General features: G+C 46.6%; 1 protein-coding gene across 4 annotated transcripts in view; it reads left to right on the plus strand.

The window, feature by feature from the left end:
* The first annotated feature begins 938 nt into the window (after positions 1-938).
* Positions 939-15,198, plus strand: part of SEMA6A (semaphorin 6A) — a 118,069-nt gene continuing 103,809 nt past the window's right edge. For 2 of the 4 annotated variants that reach the window (XM_075526988.1, XM_075526992.1), the window contains exon 1: positions 941-1,540. The gene's annotated coding sequence lies outside the window, so the exon portion shown is untranslated. Of the gene's footprint in view, positions 1,541-3,299; positions 3,461-15,198 lie in introns of those variants that run through there. The other 2 variants (XM_075526991.1, XM_075526990.1) reach the window with 2 other exon arrangements.

Here is a 15,198-nt window from a genome sequence, read left to right on the forward strand (position 1 = left end):
TTAGCGCAGCGAGCGACCACCGAAGCGAGATTTGGGCGGAGGGAAGGGGGAAAGGAAGGCGAGCGGACGGCCGAGACCTGCGCCAGCCGCCAGCTGCGGCCCCGGTTCCCGCTCTCCCCCGGGGATACCGGGGATGCGCCCGGGGGACACGGCCCGGCCCGGCCCCGCGCTCTCTGCCAGGCGGCAGCGTGCGCGGGGCCCCGCCGCAGCCCCGGGCTCCGCAGCGGCCCCTGCTGCCGCGCCCGCAGCCCGCGGAGGAACGGCGCGTCCCCCGGGGAGCTGCGGGAGGGTGCCCGGCACCGTGTCCCCGCCGCCGCCGCGGGCGCTCCGGGCTCCCCTGGCCGCTCGTGGGCGTCTCCGCACGCCCGGCTTCGCGCCCCCCGCCGCCTCTCAGCGCCCTGCGGGCGCGGAACGACCGTGACGGTCGGAGGCGGCGGCAGCTCCGGGGGACGGGCGGGGGCCGGGGGCGGCGGGTGCCCGCCGCTTGCACCTGCCCGACATAAGCCCGGTGACGCTCAGCACCGGCCCCGCGCCGGCGGGGAGGCGTCGCTGGCAGCAGCGCCGGCGGCAGAGAGCACGGGAGCCGGCAGAGCCCCCCCGCCGGCAGAGCCCGGGAGCCGGCAGACACACACGCACCCCCCCTCTACCCCCCCCCCACACACACACCCCCGCCCCCCGGGACTTTGCGACCCCCGCCCCGCCTCACCCGGCGCCGCCGAGGCCCCGCCCCCCGCCAGCACCGCCCCCTCGGAGGCACCGCCCACCGCCCGGCGGGGCGGGGCTGCCGGGCACGTGCCCCGCCTGTCGCGGCGGGCGGGGCGAGAAGAGGGGCGGGGCGCGGGGCGCGCCCGTCCGCCCGCCCGCCGCGGTCCAGTCCGGGCTTTGTCTCCGCCTCTGCCGGCGGAGCCGCGTCCCAGGGGCAGGAGGCGGGCGGCGGGCGCCGAGGGGAGGCAGGGCAGCGCGGGCAGCGCGGGCAGCAGGCAGCGGCAGGCAGCGCAGGCAGCGGCAGGCAGCGGGAGACAGCGGCTCCCCAGTCCTCGCCGCGCACAGTCCAATGCCCGGCAGCCCGGGGCGAGGAGCGACTGCGCTTTCCTGCCGTGGCACGGCGAGTGCCTCCAGCCTAGGAGTTTTCCTGAAGCAGCCGTCGCAGCGGGAGCACTTTTGGTAGAGAGGGAGCAGGAGGAGACCCCGAAATGACTTACCTCCCGAGGCGCGACTGAAGGGGACTTGCTGGAGTGGAACCGTAGTGGAATTTGGGTCTGGAGAGGAGTTGCTAACGCCTTTTTTTTTTTTTTTATTCTCCCTGTTCCCTCCCCTCTTTTCGCCCATCATTGGAAATGAACAAATTGCATTTGCAATTCAAAAAGTAGAAATATTAAATATTCCATCCCCCGGAAAGCACACATGTAGTAATGACAAAGGATTGCAAAGGAGAGAGTGGCTCCAGTTTCCCAGAGAGATCCCCTTAAATGGATTACTAAATGGGACACTACATCAGCTAGTTCTGTCCTCTAGCTGCCTAGATACATGCACCGAAAAGGTACAGTACTCCCCCGTCCGTATCCCTATCTGATGTTTTGGGGTTGCTCGGAAAGGAACGCTCCCGCGTCGCCCCGGCAGGCTCGGGAGGAGCGAGGATGGTGTGTGGTTTAAGGCTGGCTGCTGCTTTCTGTCTCGACAGCGTTTGCAGCGCCTAGGGAGGAGGAGAAGAGCCGCCTGCAAGTGCACACGCTGCGCTTGCTGTTGCCACTTTCCAGGCATCTCGTGGCTTCGCCTTTCTTTTCTTTTTTCTTCTTTTTCTACCCCCCCCCCCAACTGCTTAGCGTGTTAGCCGTCCTCCCTTAGCCCCCTGGCACGGCTTGCATGCGCGGTGCTCGGGCTCCTCTCCGCCTCCCCAGCCCCGAGCCCTGCTCGCAGCGGGCCAGCGGCAGCGGGTCGCGCCCGGCGGGGCGCCGCGGGGAGCCGGGCGGCCGCGGGACGCCGCCGGCGGGGCTGGGGCCGGGGCCGCGCCCGCTCGCCCCGGGGCCGCCGGGCGCCGTGTGGAGCTGGGCCGGGGGGGGTGTCTTTGTTACAGGGACGATGTGGGCGCCCCGTGCAGAGGCGTAACCCCGCGGTGTCCGCTCTGCCATGCGGGTAGTTTGGTTGCGGTTGATTTAATTTCTTTTATTATTATTATTTTAAATTTTTTTTCAAGGCTGGCGTTGCGTTTTGGAGGAAGGGGCCGGGAACCGAGGAAACTTCTTCCGCGGCGCAGCCCCCGGCGCTGCCGCGGGCTTTGTTCGCGATCGTGGGCTGGGGCCGCGGGCCCCCCTCCCCGCCCACCCCCGCGGACAGCGGCCGCCTTGCCCCCGGCCCCGGCGGAGGGGGGTGCCGGCTGCCCTCCCGCAGCCCCGGCGAGAAGGGTGGCTCTCGGGCAGGGCTGCTCCCCGCCCCTTTCTGCCGGGCGCCGCCAGCCTCTGCCCGCGGGCCGGTGACTGTGCCAGCCGCTCCTCGCCGGCTGGTGAGCGCAGGCAGGCGGGCTGGCCCCGGCGCCGAGCCCGGGGGAGAGCGGACCCCTCAGGACGGCCCAGCGGGCGGGAGCACCGCGGGGCAGCCCAGCTCCTCTCCCTCCGCCCGCGCCCGCGCCCTGCCGCTCCTTCAGCCCCTCTCTCCTCCCTGCGGCTCCGGGGGAGCCGGGCGAAACGGCGGAAAAGAGAAAGTTTTTCTGAGGGGGAATAACAGGGCCGGCCGGCACAAAGGAGCTTCTGTTCGGCCAGCCCTCCCAGAGGGGCTGCGGGCCGGCGGCGCGGCGCCCGGCGCCCGGCCCGCGCCGCCGGGGAGTCCCGGGGCTGGCGGGGAGGCCGGGCGGGGGCCGGGAGCGGGGCGCCTTCGTGCCGCTGATGCTGAGGTGGGGAGGGATGCTGAAGCGGGGACTGGATGCTGCTGAGGGGAAAGGATGCCGAGGAGGGGAGGGCTTTCCCCCCACACGCATACACACCCCGTCCCCGTGTATGCAGGGGCAGGGAAGGCTCCCAGCTGAGGGCAACGTGCCTTAGCAGCCGTGGCTGCGGCCCCGCATGAGCGGGAGCCCGCACGACCCCCGGGCCGTGCTCCCGCCGGCCGAGCGCGGGGACGCGGAGCCGAGGCGCGGGGGGCGGCGGCTCCGACAGCCCCTGGGGCCGGCTGAGGGTCAGCACCGCCCCGCGCTCCGCCGCCGGGGAGGGCGGCGAAAAGTTTGGGTCTCCTTCATCACGCGTGGAGAGAGTACCTGCTTCTTGCGAGGGCTCGGCCGTCCCACCGCCCCTTCCTTCCTTCCTTCCTGCCCGAGGGAGGCGTTTCCCGGGGGTGGCTCCGGCCGGCGTGCGGGTGGGGGGCTGGCGGGGGCAGCGGGGCTGAGGCTGAGGCTGGAGCCCGGTCAGTCGCAGCGGAGATGCCCTTCTGCCCGCCGCCACCGCCTCTGTCCTGCCTGGCTCTTCCCAGGGTGAGTCGCAAGGCGGTAACTGCTGGGTTTTCCTTAGGCAAATGGCTCTGTCTTTTTCTAACCTTGACCGCTTGTTCAGGGGGAAATTTGTTCTCCTGTTCCCCTCCCGAGCTAATTGCTGCTTTTGAAGTTTGTAAACATGCGCGTTTGTGCCAGTGTCTGTGCAGAGCGGATTTCTGGCTGCTGTAGACAGAAATTATTTCACTAGTAGAACGGCAAAGATAAAGGCTTTAGTCAGCTCTGTGATAAACTGTAAAATACGCTAATTCTTTAAAAAGACTCTGCAAGGTGGATGCTTGGTCTTCCAAAGGGCACACACGGCTTGCAGGTGTTGTAAATAACGAAGAGCTAAATCTCCACAACCATTTTCTGTCACAGGGCTGCATGCGGTGGCTTATTATTTGACATAGATTCTGCTAACTTTTGTTTAGTATCATGCAGCAACGATCTTAATTATTAAGCTAACCTCACAGATAGTAGCTAGAGGCATGATTTTCCCACTGTCTTTGCAAAAATTAGTTCAGTGCCTGCTTTTGGTTTGCATTCATTTAATCTAAGTGTCATCTAGTGAGCCATTCTCATGCAAGTAATCTTTGCTTGGCGGGCAAATCCTTTGGCATCAACCTGAGAAAGTCCAGCAGAGTCAGGCTCTTTTAATCACAGAACTCAACAGAGATTTTGAGGAGTCTGTGGCATTTCTCTCAGAGTAAGATTTATGCAGCTGTTATCATGTTCGGGCTTCCTTTGCCATTTGTTTTCAGACCAGAAAAGCAAAATGATCTTGCTCTGGTTAGCTTCTGGGGGTTTTTTTTAATGAGACTAATCTAGTGTATTGTGAGGAAATTTGGGTCTGCTCCAGCAAACCCCTTTCTTCACGGAATTGCCTTGTACGTGGTTGAAAGCAAATACTAGCTTCAGTTAAGATCGGGAGGGTTTGTCACTTAAAAAAAGTACAGTTGCCAAGGCATTTCACTGTCTAGGGTGTAATTTTATCTAAAAGGAACCTGTTTTTAATATGGTAGCTTCTCATAAGATATAAGATAAAGAGAATATATACTAACTCTCTGTAAAGCCAAACAATTTCCTATGCACAAAAACGTTGATCTCCGTTCTCCACCACTCTTCACTGGAGAAAATCTCTGGCTTTCATGGCAGTTTAGTTCAGGAGCAGAATGCCCAGATGAGGTTTCCGTCTGAATGCTAAAAGAATTTTAAAATAGTAAGTAATACCGTAAAGTACATTTGCAACATTGGCTTTTGATGTAGTAGGAATCAAATGCTTGAAGCAGCATGGGTGAATACTTTCAGGGAAGGTGAATCATATGGTCACAGATGTTCTCTGTATTCTCAATTAGTCTACATTAAAACTGCATATTCTTACTTAATGGCAAAACCAACCTTATCAACTGAACTCATACTACTTGAACCAAAAAAATATTGGGCACTAACATCTATGAGAAACACGACTAGCTAACATCTCTAGCTACTTGAAGATGAAAGGGAGTATTAGCCATAGTCCCCTCTTAATGTTTGTAAATAGAGGATTGCAGTTTCGGAGTTTAAGACTGAAGAAGGAGGTAGGTCAGGCTAAGGATGAGGAGTTGCCTTCATTGAATTTTTGAAAAGAAAAAAGAAAAAGAAAAGGAGAGAGATCAAATTAATGACCTGTGATAAATCCAGACTAGAACTGTTTGCATTAAAAAGGAAGTAGGTGATTGTGAACTTGCTTGTGCATGTTTTGTGAAGGGAAGGGGAAATTTGTCATCTTGTTTTGAAGAGCCATACATAAATACACATGAAAGGAGTTCACATGGTTTACAGCAGGGGAGACATAAAATGTTTTAGGATTAAATTGACCTGAGCTAATACATGCCTCGCATCCAACTTGTTTGCAAGAACACATTGTTGTACTACCCAAACAAATGTTTTGTGTATAGTACCTGATTCCCATACACTATAGCAGAGCTCTGAAAACAAACAACCGGGTAAATTCTGGAAAATAACATTCAACTCTATTAGACACAGCATACACTAGACAAAAGTTGAACTGTACTAAAACAGAAGTTTTCACTATCCTAATTTGATACAGATGCTCCAGTATTTTACCTCCTACTCTTCATTTATTGAGGAGGTAAATCTTTAGCCCTTATCCTTCCTAGTCTCCTTCACCCAAGTAAGCTTTGCTCACCCAGTGAAGCCTTGCTTGCCTAAGTAATTTTCTGAGAGTAAAGGCAGTTGCTGAAATATTACTTAAATAGGGACTTTTTTTTAATGTTTAGGCCCCAATCTGAAAATACTGTTCTCTGTTGGGAATCAATACTTGGTGAGGACCTGAAGCTATGGTGCGAGTACTCTGGATCGACCTTCAGCGTTAAGTTAGACCTAGGTCTGCGTGTTATGGAGTAAGTCGTGTCTGACAAATTGTGACAAGCTTTGTCTTGACGGGGCAACAGAAAAATAAAAGGAATAAGCAATGCTTTTTACTGGTGACCGTTTGAGCATTTCATGCTCATTAATTCTCTGTATCAGGGTTACTCTGAGGTGGGTGAGGCATACACAGAGATCATTTTGGCAGTAAGATACAGTCAGTGGTAGCATGGAGTCCACTGCTGATCAGCAGCATACGGCAACCATGAACAGTGTTCAAAGGCAGAAACAAGCAGCTGGGGGAAAGCCTGGGCCTGAGCCTGACACCTTTCTATAGGAATATTTTTATTTTTGGCCTGTCGCACCAGTCTCTTGAGTAAGGAACAGCTTAGATGTCTGTAGGGTTCTGTGAAGGCAGAAGTGGACTTCCCCAGTTCAAGTGCAAATTTGGCAGACGGGAGTTTGCATGTCTTTATTTTCTTTATGTGCCGTCTTGTGAGACAACTAAACCATTACCTATGGCCATGGAAATAATTGAATGTTCACATTTATACAGTGTTAAGGGATCTTTATTGTCCGTGGTGAACGATGCTTTGGTTTTGGGTCTTGATTGCAACATGGCAAGTATGGCAGCACAGCTTCAAGGCACTGCTTTAGGATTTAAAGGGAAGAGTGCCACCTACTGTGTTATAATTATACATATTGCGTGTCTTCTGGAGTTCCCAAGCTGCTTGTTTGCCTATCCTATTTTAGCAGCTGGAAGATGTGAAAGGATTCAAAATTAAATGTGGTATGGGAACTGAGGGGGGGAAAAACTAGAAGAGAGGTATACACCTACAACATCAGGGTATTCTGGAAGTCTTAGGAGGGGCTCATTGAAAGACAGGCATAGACACATTTGCAGTTTTTGTTGCTTCAGACTTATAAAGGCTGCTAACAGTTAATAGTGGGGCCACTGGAAATAGGGAAGGGGATGACAGATCTATGCCTCCCCCCATAAAATTATCATATTATCAGCTTTCATGCACCAGATGAACATAAATGAGGCTACCAGACTTATGCCCTCTGAAATCTAAAGTTTCGCTCCAGCTATAGTTTAATTAAAAAAGGAAGTAGATATCACTTTTTAAAAAAAACAGCTTTCAAAAAAGGAAGAAGAAAATGAGGAAAACCCAACACGAATTATTCCATAATTCGCTGCAAAACCTCTTGAAGTCTTTCCCAGTATAGAACTGTAGTTATTTATCAGCCAAAAGGAGGGGTGTACTATGCTTTACGTGAATACAGAGTCATTTCTGTATGAAAGGGATTTTTCCCCAAGCCCCAAAGTGTATCTTTAGTGGCTGAAATAGAGATGTAAAATGAAGTAGATAAACCAGCTATTAACAGAACTGCCAGTTGCTGTATCTCCAGAGTGAAGACATATGGTAATTCACTACATTCACTGATGACCTTTCTTTTAAAAGTATTGTTAATAATAGGCATTTCTATATAGAGTAATTATACTAGATACTTGAAATTCACATATCATGGACTACCCCATGCCATTTTGGTTTTTTTTTTTTTTTTAGCTACTGGCAAAACTGCTACTGAGGAACGTTCTACAGAAATATAGTTTTACAACATTCATGTAATGCTGGAATTAAAGAGTGTCTGGGGGCAGATGCACACCATTGCAGCACACCGTGCGACATGGCAGCATGTGTGCTGTTCTTGGTATGGGAAGCCTTTGGCTCCTTCTTCCTCACCCTCCCCAGGTAAAGCCGTGCCTTTACTGCAGGGTTATACCCTTTGTGTGACACGAGCAAAAAAAGCCAATTGCCTTTAGTGAAAACTTAATGTTTATGAAAGTGGAAAGAAATAAAGAATATTTTTATTATGCCCTTTCACCTTAGTCTGAGACCATCTAGTGGATGAGGACTATAATACTAGTATTTTTACTGGAGATAATAGTGGAAGTTTGATTATGTGCTTAAAAAAAATGTATTCCTAATGCTCATCAATTTTGCAATGACCCTGACAGACTCACAGGGCCTTGTAGTAATGAAAATGTGTGGAGTTTATAATAGATATGGTCAGGTGTTCCAGTTCAGCGGATGGAAAAAGTATTCTCTTATATGAATCCCCAACACAATAGGAAAAACTGTGTCCAAATATATTCCTGACTGCAGCAAACATTATTTCTACTTTCTTATCTCTGCCTGCTCAGCTTCAGTCAGATGTTCTATATATTGAGTATTCCTACGTATGGCTTTGATAGTCAGATGGGAAATTTGCTATGTTGGTTCCTTCACCATTGTTCATGAACATTTATCCATTACTTGCACTCGAGGCAGCCGTTCATTGAAATGTTAATGAGAATTTGAACAGTTTATAGTTCTATAGAATATTTTTTTTTAGCAGAGAAAAAATTGCTGTTTTGTTGATGCTTTTTAAAATCTACTTTTTATTGGTAGATTGAGATGGATTCTATGCTAATTCCTCCTGCATTCCTGAATTATGGCCTAGCTAGGCACTGTCGCTGGGATCTTCATCTATTAATCATGGAAGCTGCTTTCTTATTCGGTTGCCATAGTTTCAGTGCCTCAGATAGTGTTGGGGTGCCTTGGGAAAGGCTTGAGATATACTTGGACTTGCAAGCCTTGCAGTTATTTTGGCAGTAGTAGAGCTCTGAAGGAACAGAGAACAGCCTCCAACATTATTCAGAGTTGGATTAAAAGAGGAAACTTCTGGATATGTCTCACTGGACCTTATTATGTGAACGTCCAGCTGATATTTACTCCCAAGATTAGCTTTTTGTTTTGTCTTGCTGGTAAAATTGTACACTTCAGAGACTAATGGCTACCTTTACCCATTGCAAGAGCAAGAAAGGCTTTTCATTAGTTCTACTGATAAATGGTTGGGTAAATTAGGGCATTTAGGGTTTCCTAAGCAATCCAGGTAATTTGTTTTACATTCTCTTTTAGCCTAGCTACATACAGCATGACGTCATGTTTGAGACTGAGTTAATGTTTATTGTTACCTTAAATTTAATAAAATGACAACACGTACCCTTTTGTTAGCTGCAGAGCAGCTTGAATTACAAAGTAGAAAAGGGGAAGTAAACTTTTTTCAGACAGAACTAGTGGTCTTTCAGCACTGTGTTGGCATTGGCAGTATTTTTTTTAATAATGTTTCAATATCTTCACAAATTCAGCATTAAAACATGCATACTTTCAGAAATGTGGAGCTGAGTAGTCAGAAATAGCTTTTTTGACAAATGAGAAAAATGGTAAAATACTAAATAGGTCTAACAGGAAAGTAGCTGGAAGACTGACTTGTCAATGTGGTGCTGAATATTAATTGTTTTGTCAGTTATGCGTAATATAAAATAATGCACAAACATCTTTCACTAAGCATATCGTGGTCTCCTTTTTCCTTTCCCATTGAGAAAAAATTTTCGTCACTTCTGTGTGAGCAGGAGTAAGCCACATGTTTTAGCAAGTATTTAAATGCCATTTCTTCTGCACTTTACATTACAGTGTCTCCAGAATTAAGTGATTTCCCTCCAGTTCTAATAAAGCAATTTGGTTCTTGCACAGATAAGCTTGCTACGTATCTTCTGTTCACAAAAAAAAAGCCTTGAATATCCACATCAAGCAAAGAATCATGTTAAAAGCTGTGCAGTTTAGATTAAAGAATTCAGTATAATTGGAACTAATCTGGAAAATTAGCGACTTTTTTACCTTCAGATGGTTAGCTTGCATTCGAAGGTGAGTTTTAAAGCATCAGCTTGGGATTTTACTACCCAATCCTGTCAATTTTTCAAGTGAGATCAACAAGCAGATTGAGAACACGTGCCTGTTATTTGTAATTGACCCCCAGGAGCCCTATCAATTGAACAAATTAAAGTCCAAGAATTTCACATTAATTTTAAAGATGACAAAGCTTTTGTTTGCTGGTAGATGCACAGAAAATCTGTATTTGTTATTTTATACTCTCACATAGTATGGAAGTTTCTCTTTTATAGTCTGGCTTTTGCGTACTCTGTTGTATATGTATATTTTACATTAACTTAATCCCATCCTTTTTCCTGTTAAACACACAATGTGCATATATCTAGCAGATTGACAGTCTGATAGAAAAAAGGTAATTTGCCCTGGTCATTTTGTAGTTCCCTTTGGAAAGGAGCTGGTGATTGCATAAGAAAATTGTTACAGCAGAAAAATTTCTTAGGTGAAAAGCTGTAGAGGTACAAATTCAGTTGTGTTTTTCTTCTCAGCATTTATTTCAGGTTAGATGTAGAATCACTCTGTATAGAAATTAGTTTAAGCAGTTCTGTAAGGTACGTTTGTACTTTCTTTAACATTAATTAATGATTTTTATTGCTTATTATTTATTTTTTACCTCTAAGATAGAGAGAAGTGAGTGATAAGTGATTGTTTAGTCAGTACAGAGGCCCAGTCTTGTTCCCGTTGGACAGTAAAGAAGTGTTTCTACTGAACTCCTCAGCAACAAGCCCTTACCAATTTATAGTTCAATACAATTAATTCAGTTTATTTATGGTTGGTCATAAGAGTTCTTCTGCATCCCCAAGCTGGATTTTAGCATCAAATGTACTAATCTCATCAAGGAAAGAAAATAATAATTTCTGGGAAAGTAATTGTTATATTTGTGTCCTTATAGCAATGTTACGGAGTTAGCTTTGCAAATCTTGCGCGTGTTGAATAGCATCTTACTGCCTGAATATTCTAGTAAGGCTGAAACTTGGCTTGGGCTGCACGCTCATGAAGGGACCTGAGAGAGAGGGAAGTTGTCCCCCGTTCAGCCGCAGGGCTCCCTGGTGCCTGCAGCCGGTTCCCGCCTGCGGGCAGAATACGTCCCTGCCCGCTGGTCCTTTGGAGCGGGTGGATGGGGAGGAGTGATGGGAGGGCAGCCGGAGCCCTGGCCCGTGCGCCTGGGTCGGCGTGGGAAATGCTGCGGTTGCAGTCGGCGCAGGCCAGGAGGATGCTACTGCATCCTGTCCCAAAACACCAGAGCAAGGAAGGAGATGGGGTGGGATGCCTTTGTGCCGTCTGGAGCTGCTTTTCCGCCACTTGCCCTACACGCAGGGTACAGCCCGGTGTCTGTCGCCTGATGGCAAAGTAGAGGTTGAGTCCCACAGGATTATCTTTCTTGAATAAGTATTTCACTCCATGAGCATGGCGAAATGCAGCCTGCTATTTGATTCAAAATGCCTTTTTTATTATATAGAGAGGATCACAGGCTGTTTAACTGCAATTTTGAACCTCAGGTCATAGTCTTTATGGTATTGGCTTTTCATCATAGCTCTCTAATGAAAGAAGGGCATCATGCATTAAAATCAACTTTTGAATTTAGTTTTCTGTATGACCAGAATTTGGTACTGTGTGTATAAACTTCTAATAGTGTTCAACCCATTCCACTTCTGAATAGTTTGTACTTATTCATTACAAATGCACAGCTTTTGCTATTACAACTTACTGATCCTAACTGTATTAATCAGAACTGACCACAGTTAAATTGATTTTTTTAATTTGGAGTAGTCTGTTGTAGGAAGGTGATTATATAATGCATTTTTTAAGAATTGTGTCCGTGCAGTAAGACCTTCTCTTATAGAAATAAAATGTGCAGAATATTTTTTGTTCTTGGAAAGGAATTAAAGAGGAGAGTCTTTTCAGGTTTTGTGAAGAAGTAAGAACACAAACTTTTTTCTAGTAATTCTTTGGGATGCTTTTTTTCTCACCCAGTGAAATTATTCTTGAATATGAATAGGAACTTGTTTTGCTTTAAAAAGAAATTAAGAACTGAATCCTTAAAGAGCTGTTGTGGGAAGAGGAAAGATTTTTGCATGAGTTACTACACTTTTTCATTATTATCTGCAAGGTGTTTCCTTTTAATTCTGTTGTAGGGAAGTTCAGCATGTTCAGATACACTGATTAATTCTGTCACGAGATGTGTATATTGTAGGGTGGTGTCTTCTTTTTTGCTTTATCCTGTTCTAAGCGTAAGACCTAGAGATACTGCCAGAACACTTCCTTTCCCAAGATAAAGAAAAAAAAAAAAAGATCCTGTCCTTGTTCAACAGCATGTATAGTCCAAAAGGCAAATTTAGCCAACCTGGAGCTAATAGCCTGAAGGTGAGAGATGAAGGCTGGTGACTGACTGGCTGACTGTGAGAATAATGCAGTTTTGATTTGTGAGAACATTTTTCTTAGAGTACTATGTACATGTATTAAAGTATCTATCAAAGGAAAACTTCTAAAATTGAAGGCAAAGCGTGGAATAGAGTAAGTTCTCTGACACACAAATTCTAATTCCTTTTTGGTACGCTGTTACATTTTTGACCAACTGGTTTTGTGTTCATCTGCGTTTGTCATAAGCTCTCTTGTGTAGCTGAAATCCTGGAGGTAATCATTTGCAAAAAAACCCCAAGTAGCACCCAGCTCAAGTGTTGTTTGTGTGAGAGTGGCAATTCAGCCAGCCCCTTTCTGGTAACATGTTGGTGTAACCAAATGCTGGTGATGTGCTGCAGAAGGGTGGAAAACGTAGCCTGTATAATGACTGCTAATGTCGGAGAAGGGGTCTGGAAGAATGCTTGCGCTGATTTACCTTGATAGTAAATCAGTTCTTTAGACTTTTTTTTTTCTATAAGTGGTCAGTAATCTGTTTTAGTTTGAAACAGATGAAAGAATTAATTGTTGTCACAGTCAAAGAACTTAAAGAACTTTCCAAAACCTGGAGCACCTACATGGATGCTTACAGCACTCTTTTTTTAGAAGGACGGATCCTGACATGCTCCTTTGTGCCAGGCTCCCAAGATCCAAATATCTGGGTTCCCAGCTGTAAACCTCTATTCAAACAAGTTGCCTTGGCTTACATTGCTATGTCATCAGAACGAATTACATTGCTCACGTAGATAAGTGCAGAGGAGCTGAGCCGAGGCACAAAAATATGGGTTAGCAGGATCTAGCTTTTGATCTGTTAACATCAAACAGAAAAATAAGGGCACAGTTTTGCTTCGGATTGCACATCCATATTTATTTCACCAGGCATGGGATTTGTCTAGAAAAGCTGACCTTGGGCTCGTTCATATTGGTGACATAAATCTTGATGACTTCAGTAGGAGTCATTAATTACTGAAATACAGAATTTTTGGAGGAAGTTAACTCATGAGCAAATTAATATCAAAACCGTGAAGAAGGCATGGTACTGTAATAGCATCTGTACATTGAATTGATATTTTAGCTTCAAAGAGCCTAGCACTGGAAATTTTTCAGCAGCAAACCAGCAGAGAACGTGTTAGTAGGGGGGCTGGAGTGCTACTTCGCAGCCGTGCTGCCTACTTCTAGACAACCATCGCATGACAGCCTGCTCTAACAAGTACCCGCACTTAAAAAACAGGGTTGTGTAAGAATGAACACAACACATCTACCAAAATACATTTGGGGGGGGGAGGGCCTTCAAGATTTCAACGGATGGAATTTACTGAGAGAGAATCCATTGCAATTTCATTACATTGCATGTCAAAGCCTGGAAGAGGGCAAGTAACTTTTCTTACCGTTACATAGTGGCCTTAGAAATTGCTACAGATTTCAAGAGAAAAAGACCTTTCACCTTTTGACACAGTTTCTAACTGCAGGGGTACAGCTGTAACTAATGGTATACTGTCTAGGAGAACAGAAGAAGAGCTTGGTCACATATTTTTGTGCTGAAAGTGAGAAATGCGCCTCTCAAAAGTTTTCCGACAGCCTGTTCAACTGGGCTATTTACATTGTGAAAGCTAATAGGAAAATGCGCTGTGCTTTCTCCTTCGCATGTCGCCTGCCCTCTTGCGTTACAAAATCTCAGTGCAGACGCTTCAGGCGTCCAGATAACAGCTACGGTAGTGGAAAACATGGAACAAAAACAGGAAATGATGGACACAAGCCATGTCCTTCAAAGGCACTGATTTTGTGCGCGTGTGTGTTGTCTTGCTGTTTGCAGTATAAGAAGCAATATACTTTTCAGCTTTCTTATGCAGAGACAGAGACATTAGAAAGTGGGTTAGCCAAACTGATGTGCAGAAAAGCTCTAGGAATGAATTTGCAGCAATGGGTGAAGGCCGTAATGCATATGATTAAAGTGAGACATGCTGCCTACACAAGGAACTGCTAACAAGATACTTTCACAGCTTTCATGTCTCAGCCCTGCTTTTACAGAAAATAAATTCATGTTTAGTTTCAGTGGTTGCACCGTTTTGCTCAGCCCTACAGGACAGATAAGGCAATCAAATTATACAAGCGCAACCAGTTGAACACAAAATAATACAATTTGCACTGAGCAGAAACTGTGGCTGTGCATATTAGCAGAACAGTGTCCCAGGTTAACATTCGCTTGGTCTATCCTGATCTCCTGTTCTCTTACTGCTTAGTTCTTTAATAATCGCAGGGAAGGGAGGCTTAAAGCACAGATTAAGTTAGGGCAAATTAGTTGGATCTTTTAGAGAGAAGGGGAGATAGAAAGACATTCCATGTCCTTTAAACAATATTTTTTTTCTCCTGTTCAAACAAGAGGGTAGAAATTGCTTCAAGCTATTAAATAGTTTCTGGCAGTAGTTCTAGCACTTCCCCTTGCTCATATGAATTATATTTTCTGTAGCTCAAAAGAGTATTTAAATACTCTCTTATGTTTAAAGAACTTCAGAATTTAGAATTATATAAAGTTTTTGCAAGATGCAGAAAAATAGACTGCAGCAGCTGTATATTGTCCCAGTGTTTAGACAAATAAAGAAATAGTAATTCAAGTAATTCTTTATTTTAAAAGTGACTGAGAAGTCAGCTAGAAATGGGTTTGACCCACAAATCTAAGGCCATTTTAATTTTCAATTTTCCAATCATTTTTTTTTAACTTCTTGAGAAATAGTGTGCATTTGGATTTGGATTTTGCCTCAGGTCAGTCCCATGTGAATGCAGTGCTTCTTTTAAACCATTTGTGTCTTGCTTGAGACACAGCATCTTCCAGCATTCATTTTCTTAACAATAGTCATATTATGGATCCGGAACAGGTAAAATGCCAATTCTGGAAGTGGTTCTTTTAGCCATCCAAGAGTTACTTTTGCATTAAGGACTCAAGCCCAAGTGCTCAAGTCTCAACAAAAAGAACTTGCTGGGGTTTGGCAGTTTTTAGTTTGTTGTTTGGGGGTTTTTGTACTTCAAAGCAAGATACCCATGGAGAGAGTTTTATATGTTTTGGAGTAATTCTGCTCCCACTCCTGCTGATCTCTTGAGATCCACGCAGGCTGAGAAATCAGCAGAAGGGCACAGTTTGGCTGATCAAGATGCCTACGCTCACGTGCTGATTTCAGGCCTCTTGACTTCCCTTGTGGCTTTAAA

Source organism: Mycteria americana, chromosome Z (assembly GCF_035582795.1).
Source record: "Mycteria americana isolate JAX WOST 10 ecotype Jacksonville Zoo and Gardens chromosome Z, USCA_MyAme_1.0, whole genome shotgun sequence".
Lineage (NCBI taxonomy): Eukaryota > Metazoa > Chordata > Aves > Ciconiiformes > Ciconiidae > Mycteria > Mycteria americana.